We start from the raw sequence: 16,899 nt of genomic DNA, 5'->3' as shown, positions 1-16,899 counted from the left end.
TAACGCGATACGACCAGTGCAGAGTATTGTGGTCCGCCTCCTCGCGTTGTGTCGCGACATACCATTGTCGCTAGGGCAACCCATTGGGGCGCTCTTGTCCTGATGTGCCACGTGGTGCGTAATCATTATGCTCGCACTCTTCCCATCATACCTCGCGATATCATGATTAATGCGCCCGCCTCTTCTCATTATACTTGTTCCGCTAATATAAACACCCCCCCCCCTTTTTTTTCTCACCTTTTTTTCCGAAGTGTCTCTAGTCACTCTGCCTTTTTACCCACATCCAGATTTCCATATTTCCTCGCATTCTCCTCGTTCAGGTCATGGCCCGCACAAAGAAAACAGCAAGGAAGGTTTATCCTGGCCAGTCTGTTCCGCAGGGCCAGGCTAGCTCGTCTACTATTCAACCGTCAACATCGCATGTGATTCCGGGAAAGACCATGCCACAGTTACGCGCAACAATGCGAAGAAGAAGATACGAGCAGAATAGGAGCGTTCTACTCGAACTTCGTAAGCTCCAAAAGCACATTTCATTGGCAATACCTAAACTGCCATTCCAGAGAGTAGTTCACGAGATTTGCGAGCAAAACAACCTGAATTTCCGGTGGTCTCGAAGTGCAATGGGTTGCTTGCACGAGGCCGCCGAGGGATTTTTTGTAGAGCTTTTCTAGGACGGCTACATTCTCTCGGCCCACGCCCATAGGACAACATTGATGCCGTGAGACATCAACACACTTCGCCTTCTCAGGTTTAGGTATGACAAAACAATACCGCCTGCCGGTATTTCAGACCGAAAGATGGACACTATTCTCAGAATACAACCTATTGACAAGGTCAAAGTTCATGAAGTGTCTACACAAATGCATCGATACAACACCCGTCTCAACATCGAGTGGGACACAACAAAAGACGATAGTGAGATATTGGAGCAGCTAGGCCTTGAGATGATGGAGGAACAAATGGCAGGTGCCATCAGCGACGCCAATGTTGATGATTTGTCATTGCTCTTTCCCTACTTCGATGTTGGCCTTCACGCATTCTATATTTTCCTTATCACCCCCTGGAGATTGCAATTTTATAGAACCGGACGAGGTAACTCACAGACTCAATCATCAATTGCTTGCTTTGGTGCGTGCTATTCTTTTTTTCACAATAAATTCTTTTAATATATTCAATTTTGTATGACACGAATTTCTTTATAGTTTTGTAGTTTCAAATTTGCCGTGGAATATGCAAGATGATGTCGCCGTCCTTGACTCAAACCTCTCGGTCTTTTTGACGTCCAAGGATACATCTTTAGTGGAAGTAGTTGACTGGTTCCAGTCAGTGAACATGGATACGGCAAAATTTTTTGTTCTGGCTTATCATGAAGGGTACAGGGTGAAAGCATAGAATGGTGTCTAAATACTTGGTGTCCATGGACACCAAGTATGATGCTATGGATGGCACCATAGCTGGGATTTTAAGTCAATAATTTTTAAAAGAATATAGGTAAGATAACTGACTTCACGACTCCACTACTCGGATTGAAAGACATGGAGCGGTTAGCACGCGTGGACCTCTCCCTCTCTCTCCCTTTCTCTCTCTCTCTCTCTCAAATGGCCTCCAATGCCCATCTCCATCTCTCTCTCTCTCCTACTCTCCTGTTCAGAATATGGATGATGAAGTCTCCCTTCCTCTTGCTTTGGTTCCAACTCATACCTCCTCACAAGCAGCAATGGAGCTTCTTGAACTCAACAATGCAGCACAACTGGATTTCAGTTCACTATTACAATCAGGAAGTTTTGTACGACTTAATTCATTTCAAACTACTACAGACTGTTCCAAGATGGTGGACGAAGGATTTTATGATGAGGCACATAGAATAGACACCATTCATACGCAGGTGCACTCCAAGAGAAAGGCTTGTCTAAATGAGGATGAAATTATTGCAGTGAGGAAGTATGAATCACAGGCTAAACGTGAGTACCGAAAATGATGTCGTGCAAGAAAGCAAGTACAGCCAAGCCTCAACATTGGGGCGGAAGATTGTCATAGGGAAGATTGTCATAGGGAGGACGTCGATGTACACACAAAGGAAGACAAGAAGCAACATAGTATTCAGAATATTGTTCAGCACATTGTGAGACAGTTGCATAGTTACGGGAAAGAAGATAAGAATGCAATTCTTCAAGGTGTTTTCAATGATGATAGAATCTTTCCATTCTGTGAAGATTTGTATCTTTGTGCAAATGGCCTTATTTCTGCACTCAAGGTCTCCTTACAGGAATTAAAGATTCCAAAATCAGCTGACGAGATGTTTTTAAAACGAAGCACATTCAGCATGCTGGTGAATGGATTACTACATGATAATGGGATCCAAGGTAGAGGTGTTACTCTACATAAAGTGGCAAAGCTATTAAATGTTCATCCAAGGAATTTATATTCAGCTTTGGGTAGACTTGACAGTGATCCTATGTCAAGTACACTGAGGTTCGACTTATGCAAAAGGAAGTCTGGAATTGCTGGGTCCTTTTCGGAGGAATTGAAGCAGACAATTATTACGTTTTGGATATAGCACAATAGGGTGTCTCCAAATAAGAAAGATATTTGTCAGAAACGATTGGGCAGAAAACATTATCAAGAGCATCCCATACACTTACTTGATGAATCTCAGGTAAACATGTCTCATTCTTACAATGAATAACTCTCAAGTGAAACATCTCACTCTTATGAATAGCTACCCATTGCGTGTTATGGAGTTGTGTACGTCCTACTATATGTGATATGTAGCCAAGTAATGTGTCAAGATAGTCCATTGTCTCTACCTATGCTATTATGTGTGCTATATTGCACAAGTGTAGCCCAATGTCCCTGTCTATGCTATAAGTGTGCCATGTAAAAGGACTCTATTGTAGTAAGATAGCAACATGTGTGCTATACAGTAAAAGTGTGTGTAAGAATAGCACAATGTTCTTGTCTATGATATGATGTGTGGTATGTGAAAGAGCTATATTACATATTGAGAGCACTATGTGTGCCATATAGCGTTAGTGTGTGTAATAAGAGGCCAATGTCCCTATCTATGCTATTATGTCATAGTATTTCTTACAATATGAGTGCTATATAGCATAGCTATGTGTAATAATAGCCCGATGGTCCTATCTATGCTATTATGTGTGCCATGTAGTAGGACTCTATCAGAGTATGACAACATCATGTCTGCTATATAGCAATAGCACAATATACCTATCTATGGTATTATGTGTGTTATCAGATTTTATAATATTATGAGAGCACTATGTGTGCTACATAACATATGTTAGTGTAATAGTAGCACGGTATCCATGTCTATGCTATAATGTGTGTTATGCAGAGTGTGATATGTGTAATAATAGCACAATATCCCTGTCTATGCTCTTTTGTGTGTTATGTAGAAGAACTGTGTTATAATATGAGAGCACTATGTGTGCTATATAGCAGACGTGTGTGATGTGTGTGTAATATCAGCTAAAAATACCTATCTATGCTATTATGTGTTATATAACAAAATTGAGCATGTAATGAAAGTTGAGTTATCTATCTATGCTATGTAGCATAGCTATGTGTATTTATACCAATGCATCTGTAGCTATGCTATTATGTGTGATATATAGCAAAATGTAATTCTAATGCATTTTTTTTTCAAGCAGACAGAGTATTTCTTGAAGTTTAAAGATAGCCACCCACATGTGACAATTGGGCAAAGGTCCTTTAAGAAGCTGAAGCCTTGGTTCGTGTGAAAGTTGAAAGATTGAAATACTTGCTGTTGTGTTTATCATATCAAACTGATGTATCTCAAAGATGCATTTAATGTTATGTGCTCCTCTGCTTTTGGTTTTCATGGGAGGTCATGTATATGTAAATGCAATGTTTGCAAATCAGATGGGGTGAATGCAGAATGTCTTGCCGTTGAGCACTCGTTTTCAGGGATCACGAAGTTGTGGGAATCATGCGTATGTACAAAGGCTGAGGGGGATATGTTCCATAAACACACCTGCTTGATGGGCCAATGCAAAAACTGTGGTGTGGAAAATCTCAGCCTTTGTCCACGAGAACTTGCAGAGATGACAAAGACAGTTCCACTGCAAGTCTTCGAGGACATTAAAGTTCAAACTAAGCATGGTCTAAGTAAGAGAAAGATGTTGTCACTCAAACAGGTGGCTTTAAGTGAGCTGACAGGGAGGATAAAAGACGACATCAGAATCTTCATCGAGCACAATTTCACTTACAAATGGCAGGCACATCAATACAAAGAATGTTTGAAGGTGTTTCCTTCAGATACCATTATATCTGTAGTAGACTTCGCTGAAAATTACTCGTTCAAAGAGCAAAATGAAGTACAATCCATGCATTGGCATACAAATGAATGCACCATCCTTGTTCACATAACGTACATGCGTGACAACGAAGATGACAGTATTATCAAGCATATGCATTTCTAGATCTCCGATGATAGGCTACATGATACGCTATTTGTCCAGCATTGTTTTCTTCTTTGTGATCAGTGGCTTAAAGAATAGAGGCTGAATTTCAAGAAGCACTGGGTGTGGTCAGATGGTGCAGCCTCGCAATTCAAGGCTGCAAGGCCATTTTACTTTGTTGCTAGATATTACTAACTAACAGGTACAGAGATGACATGGAATTTTTTTGGCTCTGGCCATGGCAAGGGGGAGCATGATGGCGGTGGCGCTGTGATAAAGAGAACCCTTACACATGAACAACTCAAGAGTAATGGAGTTGTTCTTAGGCAAGCTGCAGACGTGGTTGCATTTTTGACGAGAACAATGTCCAATGCTGCATGTAGCTCTTATGCACAATCCACTAAAGCAGGTCCTACTATAAACATGAAATTTTGGCTAGTAAAAGAGACAGAAGTGGACATGTCTAATCTATGGGGTTGTGAGAGAGTACTAGGATCTCGATCACTCCATTGCATTTCAGGATTTTGTCGTCATGATCCTACTCAATTAAGGACCAGGCGGCTTTCTTGTTTTTGTGATGCTTGCATGAAGGGCCATTGGAGGACTTGTTCCAGCAAATCATATGCAGGCAAGTGGACACATAAGGCATTGAAACCACTCTCTGAGGTAGCAGAAGAGACTGAGGTACCAGAAGATGAAGCTGCAATGTTTGAGGGATCCCAGGATATGCTGAGTGAGTATCTCATTGAAGGTGATAACTTTGCAGTCAATGCAGGCGCAAGCAATGCAGAAGGTGTAGAGTTCTTTATTTTGAGATGTACAAAGAGAAAGTGAATGACAGATTGCATCTTAAGAGATAAGTGGAAAAACAAATGTGATAAAAACACTTATGTTGTCACAGGGTGTTATTATCAACAGCAAGAGGGGGACCCAAATCACTATACTCTACTTGATGATAGGGGAGTTACTAACCTGTACTCTCACCTTGTTCAGGCAATCAAGTTTGAAATGCCTTTGGTAGATGCTACCTCAAAGACATATTATTTATCTCCGGAACTACATGAAACCATTTACAATGCCATGCCCTATGAAGCAGCATGATACCTATTTAACAAGCTTATATTATGTTCTATATAGCCTTCACCATTCAGTACCTCCTTTCACATGTCCATTGTGCTATGTATCACATAGCACACAACCACACAGAGCACATAGCATAGAATCACACACATTTCTGATAATGAGGTTACTATTGTGAACATGTTGCACCTTGAAAAAATTTAGCCAAGATATTTGTCGGAAACGATTGGGAAGAAAACATTATCAAGAGCATCCCATTCACTTTCTTGATGAATTTCAGGTAAACATGTCTCATTCTTACAATCATCTCACTCTTATGAATAGCTACCCATTGGGTGTTATGGAGTTGTGTACATGCTACTATATGTGATATGTAGCCAAGTAATGTGTCAAGATAGTCCATTGTCTCTACCTACGCTATTATGTGTGCTATATTGTACAAGTGTGTGTAATAACACTACAAGAGGTTGTGTGCTCTTGTGACGTTGTTAGCGACGGAAATACACTTGGTTTTTATAACCCCCAGCGTCGCTAAAACTGTCGCTAATAGGGTCGCTACGAGAGCGTCGCTATAGGCGTCGCTATATAGAGACGCTTATAGCGACGCTCATAGCGACGTTTACACAGAAGTCTATAGCGACGGTCATAGAGACGCTCATAGCGATGTTTACACAGAAGTCTATAGCGACGGTCATAGCGATGCTACAGAGCCATAAATAGCGACGGTTATAGCGACGCCCAAGAGAATTTTTTTTTGGTGACAGGGCATTGAATGCCCTACCACCCATCAACGATATTGTACCTGATTCACTTTTTAAAAAAAGTGCAAGGGTAGATAATAGACCCAAAATAGTCACCCACAAGACGCATTGTTTGCAAAATTGACAAGCGTAAAATTGACAATTGTACACATCGTAGGCAAAATGAATTGATTGGAAAATGTAATAATGACAATTGTACAACATCATAGGCATAAAGAATTGATTGGCAAAATGAACTGCGGTGACAAATGTAATAATATACATGGTTCAAAAAGACGTATAAAATCCGTCTCATGATACATAAGCTATGAGAAACCCTAAACTAATGCTATCTAGCTACGGCTAAACTGACGTCGTCTAGTCAGACGTCTCATTGTGTCCAAGCGGCGTATCTATCGGATTCTACAAAAAAAGACAATAAGACAGCTTTCAGTAAGTATAAACATATAACGACATTTATAAAACAATACAAAAAATAGAAAAGAGTAAACCCTAATACTAACCATGCCGCCGCAAGAACTGAGAATGTCCATCAGAGCGTTTAAGCCCTTCCTGCCTGCGTACTCGCGCTCGTACGGTGTGGGATCACGTCCTGTCATCGACCACTGTCAAAACATACAAAGATTTCATTATGTTAGAATTAAAAAACTCATAAACCCTAAACTATCGAACATAAAGAGCAATGCAAAAACACTTACAAAATCGGCCTCAAATCATGCCCATCCACCGCTCCCCAATTGTTGCGAGCTCCCTGCCTCTACTCACGCTCCGGCTGCATCCTTTTGTTGCTTCCACTTGTCGGGATTCTCGCGCGCTGCTTTCTTCGCATTCTTCCAATCTTCTTTGGCCAGCCAATCTGGCCTGTTCCACCCATGCTTGAATGCTTTTTGCACTTCGGAACGCTTGTGTTTGCAGTATTCGCGCTTTCAAATCTTCATCAGGTCTTCATTGAAGCGCTGATCCCGTGTTGGAATGGGAAACTCATCATGAAGTATGCTGATGACTCTGTTTTTTAAATCACTTGGTACTTCACTCCATTTGTTTAGTATGTAGTGTTTAAACAGCTGAGAGCAAAGACCACGCATGCGCAAGATCACCTTCTTACCGTCATCATCCATGATGATGCCGCCGTTGAAGTCGACGGAGTAAGGCAAGCCCTCTGGTCGGTGACGCGTGAACCTGGGTGTCCCGGCAGGGGTCTCTAGTGGCGTGTCGATGGGGGTACGGACATCAGGTGTCTCCACCGATGTCTGGGCCCCGAAGCGAGGAGTGTTGAGTGGGGTGGCTCCTGGCGGAGTAGGTAGAGGTGTGTAGCTGCTAGGAACAGTCAGCCGCGCAAAACCTGGCGTAGATGGCGATGCTGTGGCTGGTGTGGGGGCGGGCAGAGAAGGGGAGGGTAAAGAGCCTCGTCGAACACGAGGCGGCGTGGAGGCATCGGCGGCGGAATCCCCACAACAACCGCCACCGCCACCACTAGAGCGCCGGTGTCTAGCCGAGTGTGAAGATCGTCTCGTCGACGCCGAAGCTTCGGATCGCGCCGAATGCTCCGAAAGAGAGGGAGATGCGGATGGAGTAGGAACGCACGATGATGCGCCAGAGCGATGACGCTCCACGTACCACTGTCTCTGCTGCGGTGACAAAGAAGAAAGAAACTCCTCATCATCCATACCTGCATTAAACACACCAATATTTAAACTCGAACAAGTCGACAAAAAATCCTCTGTAATCGATCCTCAAAATCTCTTGTAGCATGCCGAAGTAAGTGAGTTCCGCCACCACAAGATCTGCATCAGAGGAACGTCGTCGACTAGACTGTTCAAATTTTGCCATGATTCCACAATCTTGAGTAAAACGCTTTTTGTCGATCCGTTCCACCCTAAAATGTCGACCTTTACACCATGCTGCTGTGTATGACTTATACTACAACAAACAAAGATTATGAGTGGCCGTTCAAACGTTTAGAAATAAAGTCACTAGCTAGTCGTACATTGCAAACTTACCTTGGTCGCGCAACCCCGAGAGTACTCCCACTCTTCCTCAGTCACTTCGTCACCGCATTGTTGTGCGCTTTTCAATTGGTTGTGCAACCATCTTAAGCTCATGAATGTTGGTAGGCTCTCCAGACCCATCGGATAGTGCATCGGTGGTCGTCTTCCCCGTCTCCACTCGATTCGTGTCCTTTGTCGCTCTTGCTTTGCATCCTCATATTGTGAAATTGTGAAGCATGCAAAATCGGTTGATTTTAGCCTCTAGATCTTCCATCATCTTCTTCTCAACACCGAGATTGCACATGACAATCCCAGATATGCGCTCATCATCTATGGTTCACCATAGCGTGTCCCGAGCTTTATCAAATCCATCTAGCCACTCTCCAATGTACACTAGGGACTCTGATACCAACCAACCTTCTGCCATGCTACCCTCCGAACGTGCCTTTTGACGCACATATCCCTTAAGCGTTTTCATGAAACGTTCTAAGAAGAACACCCATCTGGAATGAACTGTGCCAGCTATTTCCACCTCATCAACTATGTGAACAAGAAGATGCACCTGAATGGTTAGCATGGTAGTAGGAAAATGTTTCTCAAACATGCACACAAGCTCCGCAGCATTTAGTTTGGCGAATGGTATGGAGTCTACATTGATCTCCTTTTGTGAGATCCATTGCACCAGCTTTGCAAGTTTGTAGATTGTGTTACGGATGTCGAGAGACAAACATCCCTCAATGGCAACCGGTAAAATATACTGTAAAGTATGTGCAGCAATGATATTAAAGTCCACATTTTATGCAATGATATTAAAGTCCACTATGAACATACCTGACACATTTTATGCCAATCGTGTGACTTCAAACCGGTAAGCTTTCCTTCTTTAGTAAAACACGTTCGGAGCGAGTGCATTACGCCAGTGGGGGTCCGCAAAGATCGAATGGTCTCTTTTACTGTGCGTTCTTGGGCTCCTGTGAAAATCCATGGTGCTTTAGGGAGTTTTATCGATCCATCAGACGCTGTTTGCGGCCAATATTGCTCCATACGATCCACATTTCTAAGGTCAACTCTGGCTCCCAAAGTATCTTTCTTGCCGGTAAGATGGTCCCATAGTAGATTACCCACATTCTTGAATATGTGCATTGGATCGAGCAAGTGATTGATCATGAGTCGGGGCCAGTATGGTAACTCGTACCATAGAGATAGTCTCTTCATCCCTGGAGGCAATCCGTCATCGCACATCTCCTTCTTCTCTAACCATGCTTGTGCAGACATCCTTGGTGGCTCTCTTCCCAAAAAGCCGTCGCGTAACACATGATTCTCTGGAAGATACACTTGATGACCTTCGTAGATTTGCTTCTTCAGTGAGGGCGCCCTACGTGCATTCAGTCTAGGTCCACATGTGACACATGCTCTGTATCCGCTTGTTTGAAGCCCTGCATGTATACTTAGCCAGGCCTAAGCGCAAATTTCGAGCTTCCCTGGCAAAATCCGACCATGTTCCATCTATATGTTTCCAGGCTACGCAATCTGCAGGAATTCGTAGCACACCATCCGAAGATTTATTCTCCTCATGCCATGATGCTAGGGCGGCCATGGACTTACATTCGAAGAAATGCTTGATGCGAGGAAGCAGAGAAAAATGTCGCAAAACCTTTTGTGGAATTTTTGTCCTGTGGAGATCTACTCGATATCTTTCGGAATCACATTTCGGACACTTCTCCATGTCTATGTATTCCCCTCTGAAAAGAATACAGTCATTAGGACAAGCGTGGATAGAATTGTAATCCATTCCCAAGTTTTGCAAAATCTTTCTTGCTTCATCTCGGGAATCTGGCATCACATTGTCAGCTGGTAGTATGTGCTCTTTAAGCAATCTACACAACATAAAAATACGATACAGTCGTGTAAAAATCTATCAAATCATTATACATTTAGAGTTTTATTAAAGTAAACTAATTGTAATAGATCACCTGAAAAGCGCTGTGACGCTAGTGTCACTCCATCCAAACTTTGCCTGCATGTTGAGAATAACCAGGAGTGCTTTCGATCTAGACATACGTGCTCCATTATACAATGGCGTATCGGCTTCACTTTTCATATCATCATAGATAAGCCTTTCTGAATCCATGATCGTCTCGATCATTTCATAATTCTCGGGCTCAAACATTGCCTCGTTGGGAATGTGCTCTGCATGGTCATCCCCGGAGCTGTCAGAGGCTACATCTTGTGGCCTCACATATGCTGCTTGACCAAAGCGCCTGCAAACACGTCTATTGGGTTGCAAGATTGCTGCTTGTTGGCCAGCGTCAGAGTCCGACGAGTTATAATTAGCAACAACTCGATCTATAATAGATGGATCGAACTCGCCAAATTTGCGAACGTGCTGCAAAGAAACACATCTTGTCCGTCGCACAGCATGCTTGCATTGATTACAAGGACATAAGACCCTCGTTGAGAGATAGGTGTTTCGGTTGGACGGTCCCACATCCTCGTCACTACTCATAATGAGGATAAAAATCTTATAACCTGGACAACAAATTTAATATTCTATTGGCATTCTTCGTCTTATCTCTCTCTCTCTCTCTCTCTCTCTCTCTCTCTCTCTCTCTCTCTCTCTCTCTCTCTCTCTCTCTCTCTCTCTCTCTCTCTCTCTCGTCATGTCCAATCCCCGCACACCTCGGTCTAGAGGTGCACGGAGATCAGAACCACCGGGTTATAATCTCGTCTTTATTGGTCAATACCTATATTTGTGGGTACAAGAAATCTACAGACCCACGTCTACATGATATTGCATGTAGTGGACAGAACCCCTTTGCCTCTTCTCTAGCTGTAGCACTTCACAGCATCTTAACATCTTTTCACAGTAGATCTTTTCACTGTTCGTCTAACTCTAAACCCTAAACCGTAAGTAATTCTTGCGTGGACTCGATCTAACGTAAATAAGCGTAAATCTAAATAAACGTAAATCTAACTAAAAATAAACCTAAATCTAATTTAACGTAAGTCTACATCTAACCTAATCTTTAACGTCTTTTGGGATAGTTTCCTACGATGTTAAAACTCTCTTCTTCTTGTGTGTGTGTGTGTGTGTGTGTGTGTGTGGGTAAACCTAAATAAACCTAAGTCTAATCTAATATAACATATATCTAAATTTAACGTAAATTATGTTAGATTAAAAACAAAGAACTAAACTAATAGGGATTATAAGAACCTTAAAACTGATTTAACACATAATTTTTCACATAACTCGGCAAGAGTTGGCATTCTCATCACTAAAGATGTGAGAGTTAACTTCCGGCGGTGACGCTGCCTCATCTCCATCCACATCTGACGACAGCAATTGGCCCTTTGGACCGTTCTTGCTCTTGTTACTAACTTTGAAGTTGTTGTTGAATGACTAGAGGTTGTCTAGATGGTCATTGTCGGGGATGTAGTGACTCTTGCCGCCCTAAAGATCCACCTTCTTCCCTATCTTCTGAAGACATTTCACCAGTACTTTTGGATCGACGGACCCACCATGAGTGAAGGCAGCAATATCCTATATTCCATTGAGGGCTTTCTTCAACCGCTTCATGCAGGCATCGCAGTCTATGGAGACCTAAATCTAATCTAATATAACGAAAATCTAAATCTAGCGTAAATAAACGTAAATCTAACTAAAAATAAACCTAAATCTAATCTAATTTAACTTAAATAAACCTAAATCTAATTTAACATAAGTCTACATCTAACCTAATCTTTAACGTCTTTTAGGATAGTTTCCTACGACGTTATAACTCTCTTCTTCTTGTGTGTGTGCGCGTGTGTGGATGTGTGTGCCAATAAAAAGAGATAAATGGTATAACCTTTCTATCACCCATGCCAAGTATGATAGATTGGTTATGCCATTTCCCTCTTGAATAATAGGTCTTGAGTTCAACTCCTCGTCGGCTAGATCTTTAGGTCTTTTAATTTTAATTAGTTTCCTACGACGTTAAATTAGTTTCTCTCTCTTTCTCTCTCAATGTGTGTGCGTTTTTTTGTTTATGCATGTTTTCTCTCTCTTTTCCTCTCTCAATGTTCGGTTTTTTGTTTATGCATGTTCTCTCTCTCTTTTCCTCTCTCAATGTGTACGTTTTTTGTTTATGCATGCTCTCTCTCTCTTTTCCTCTCTCAATGTGTGTGTGCAGTCTTTGTTTATGTATGTGTGTGTGCATTTTTGTTTATGTTTGTACTCTTTATCTCTCTCTCTCTCTCTCTCTCTCTCTCTCTCTCAAAAACACTATGTGTGTGTGTGTGTGTGTGTGTGTGTGTGTGTGTGTGTGTTTGTGAGAGAGAGAGAGAGAGAGAGAGAGGGAGAGAGAAAGAGGGGAAGGGAACATGAGAGTGAGGAGAGGGAAGGAGCATACCTGGCTCTCCTTCCTCTCCTCGTGTGTGTGTGTGTGTGTGTGTGTGTGTGTGTGGAGAAGAAAGAGAGAGAGAGAGAGACAGAGGGAGAGCGTTACCTGCTCCTTGCTTGAGGGCGCCGAAAAACTCAGATCTGAGATCTGAGTTTTTGGGCGCTCTCTGTTATTTTTTTTAGCCCAGCCGGCGTCGCTATGAGCGTCGCAAATTTACTTGTAAATTTGCGACGCTCATAGCGACGTCAGGAATTTTTTTTTGAGCGTCGCTGTGTGAGCGTCGCTAACATGAATAGCCTCTTGTAGTGTAATAGCCCAATGTCCCTGTCTATGCTATAAAAGGACTCTATTGTAGTAAGATAGCAACATGTGTGCTATACAGTAAAAGTGTGTGTATCACATAGCACAATGTTCCTGTCTATGATATGATGTGTGGTATGTGAAAGAGCTATATTACATATTGAGAGCACTATGTGTGCCATATAGCATAAGTGTGTGTAATAAGAGGCCAATCTCCCTATCTATGATTTTATGTCATAGTATTTCTTGCAGTATGAGTGCTATATAGCATAACTATGTGTAATAATAGCCCGATGGTCCTGTCTATGCTATTGTGTGTGCCATGTAGTAGGACTCTATCAGAGTATGACAACATCATATCAGCAAAATAAAATTACATCATTCAATCATTAAGTTTAGAGAACTTTGAGCAGGTCAATTTTTTGTATAGTAATCGCAAGTACATTCATTGCACAAAATGTTGTATACATGATTCCATAACCACAATCAACCTTCCTTACATACTTCTCGTTGCTTCTATAGTGGTTGATGACACGAGTAGACACACTGTCCGAAGGATTTTCAAACTGGTTCATCTTTGCATAAGCATTAGGGCTGGGTGAGACTGTCCACTTGACTAACCAAGGGAACAATGTGCTAACCAGGTAAATTGGGGACTGACAAATATCTGCTGGTTCAAATGAAGTAGGACAGACACAAGACCCGGGAGGGTTGAGCAGACACTTGGAGAGTGTGTCATCCACCACCAGTGTATTATCAGAGTTGAACTTAGGATGGTGCTACCAAAAGTCTTTCAAACACTTGAAAAATATGGGCTTTGCGTTATCTCTACATGGAGGGATCCCAGGAACTTCATTTAGATTGAAGCTCGCCTCTCTACACCCCTGTTGACCAATAATATCGAGGAAATGTTGTTTGTTCAGCCTAGGAAAGCATGCACTCAAAGCAAGTGCTAGATTGTCCTGGGTCATGCAGCTCCATAGTGCAACTTGTGCTCTTTGCAGCAGTGCATGCAAAAAGATTGATACATTGGGCCTGACCACATATTCAAATTTCATCTTTCTTGTAGCATTTGGCGCAGTGACTACCTGATACCTTGATCTTGCCCAATCAGGAATACTGCTTCTCGCTATTTCTTTGTAGAAGGAGACCTTATACCTCCTTATGAGAAGCCCATTCACATCCAGTATGATGCATAAATTGTCCCTTCTCTTCTTGTCCTCAAAAGACGCAGGAGGCAGTGCAACAATCTGTACTGGCATTACCACAAGACATGGCCTCTCTTCCCTCTCATATTCATGTCCATTTTTGGCCTCTTTATCAGCATTCTGTGTACCTGCCTCATCTGTATCTGTAGCAGCCGCTCGACCCATAGGGACCTCTGGACTTTTACCATTGGTATTCCCAACAGTGGGATCTGTACAAGACTCAGTTGTATCATGTGAAACTAACTCTTTCGTGTCCACAACAACCATGAAATGTTCTCCCATTGCCTCTCCCGATTGAGCTGCTCTATCAGTGGGCACCTCTGTGCCTTTCCCTGCCTCATTGTTTTTCTCTATACATGCCTCAGTTGTATTATGTGTATTTGCCTCTTTCATGTCCGTAGCAGCCACGAGAACTTCTCGCATTGCCTCTCCCCATTGAACTGCTCTGTCGTATGCCTCAATTGTGTCGGCAAAAGCCACGACATCACCGTTACCCACTGCTGAGCCTATTCCAGGTACTCTCTTAGTGAGGTCCTCCTCACCCAAGCCTCCCATATCTTCAACAGTGGCATCTGTACCCTTTGTCTCCTCTGCATCAACAATGTCATCAGTTGCATCACTTGGACAGACCACCTGGGCTTGAGCTGTGACATCACTTGCACCCACTGCCTCACGTGTTCCAGCTTGTCTCTCAATGAGGACCTCCTCACCCATGCCTCTGGTATCCTCAACAGTGGCATCTGTACCCGTAGGCACAACTGCATCAAGAAGGGCATCCATGACAGCATGAACAATACTTTCTGTTCCACCATCATTAACATTGCCATCAGCAGCAGCATCTGTGCTAGCATCAACTTCCATAGCATCCACAATGTCATTTGTGCAGGAATCAACTACCGTAGCATCAGCAATGGCATCTGTACAGGCATCAACTGTGGTAGCATCATCAATGGCATGTGTGCCAGATTCAACAGTGGCATCTGTACCCATAGCCACAACTGCATCAAGAAGGGCATCTATGACAGCATGAACAATACTTTCTGTTCCACCATGATTAACATTTCCATCAGCAGCAGCATCTGTGCGAGCATCAACTTCCATAGCATCCACAATATCATTTGTGCAGGCATCAACTACTGTAGCATCAACAATGGCATCTGTGCAGGCATCAACTGTGGTAGCATCATCAATGGCATCTGTGCCAGATTCAACAGTGGCATCTGTACCCATAGCCACAACTGCATCAAGAAGGGCATCTATGACAGCATGAACAATACTTTCTGTTCCACCATCATTAACATTGCCATCAGCAGCAGAATCTGTGCGAGCATCAACTTCCATAGCATCCACAATGTCATTTGTGCAGGCCTCAACTAGCGTAGCATCAGCAATGGCATTTGTGCAAGCATCAACTACCATAGCATCATGAATGGCATCTGTGCCAGATTCAACTGTGGTGGGGGTGGGTAATGTACCCTTTTCAAGTTTAGCACGGTCAACATCTGTATGCACATCATCATGCACAACCTGCACATCAACTGCATTAGGCACATTTGGAACAAATTCAGCAATACTAGTAGGTGTGCAGGGATCAACTGTATCAAAAGACTCTTTTTTTTTTCCTGTAACCCCCCTGGAAGCTATAGCACCCCTCTTGGATTCTTCACAGGATAAGACTGAGCCAGTGAATCTATAGACCCCTCAACTGTATCAAAAGACACTTTTGTTTTGCCTGTAACCCCCCTGGAAGCTGTAGCACCCCTTCATGGATTCTTCACAGGATAAGATTGAGTCAGTGAACCTACAAACCCCTCATCTAGAAACCCTGAAGAGGGAGTGCGTCTCATGCAAGCTCCTCTTTTTTCAGCTTCTTGATTATCTACGACAAGAGAAAGTAGAAACATATTACTAAACATGTACAGAAATAAATCAAATAGTTGCCAACTACTCGATGCAAAGAATTAAGAGACATGTCACTAACAAATTCCAACACTTGATTCATCAATGAGCATGGATACAATAGGGGTGAAATGGATTGCACATGCCTTCTAAAGACATCTTCTAATTGCATGAAGTTACAAAAAAAAACACACTCATTGCTTTGCATTTGGTTTCTTTCTCTTCCTAAATGAATCAAGAGGTATATCCATTGTGGGACTTCCACCTAAGTTCTTGGGAGTCGATTTCTTGCGCTTTGGTGTTGGATTCTTCCCCACTGGAGGGGTGTTGCTTTCACCGCATCTACAACTGCCTCATCTGATGCATCATCTCTAGTGTCCACACTTGGTGATGCTTGGCACTCAACGGAGAACACAACAGCCTTCTTGGAGTTAGTTGTTGCCTAGGTGATTTGACTGCAGAAGACTTTGCCATCAAGATGTCTTCAACTACTCCACGTACTACATCCCCTACGGCAGACTCCGCTTCAAAGGCTAGCTGCATTCCGCGGGCAGACTCCGCTTCAAGGCCTGGCTGCATTCCTGGGGTCATCAGGCCATTCTTCCTTGTGGAATGCATTGTCTTGTTGGAGCAAGCATGCAATGATTGTTCTACAAAGCAAGCTATTTACAAAGTCTCACTTGGAGTATCCAAAATACACACATAAATACTGATTTTGGTACCTACCAGTGGCTTGCATAGAGACTCTCTCTGTTTTTGTCCTCAATGATTCTTGTATACAGGTCTCTACTGCAATGTCTATTACCTGCAAATGATTTCATTAAATGCAAGATTTTAAA

This window comes from Adiantum capillus-veneris, unplaced genomic scaffold (genome assembly GCF_014529385.1).
Source record: "Adiantum capillus-veneris isolate H3 unplaced genomic scaffold, ASM1452938v2 Hic_scaffold_270, whole genome shotgun sequence".
Lineage (NCBI taxonomy): Eukaryota > Viridiplantae > Streptophyta > Polypodiopsida > Polypodiales > Pteridaceae > Adiantum > Adiantum capillus-veneris.
Note: the sequence above shows the minus strand (reverse complement) of the source record.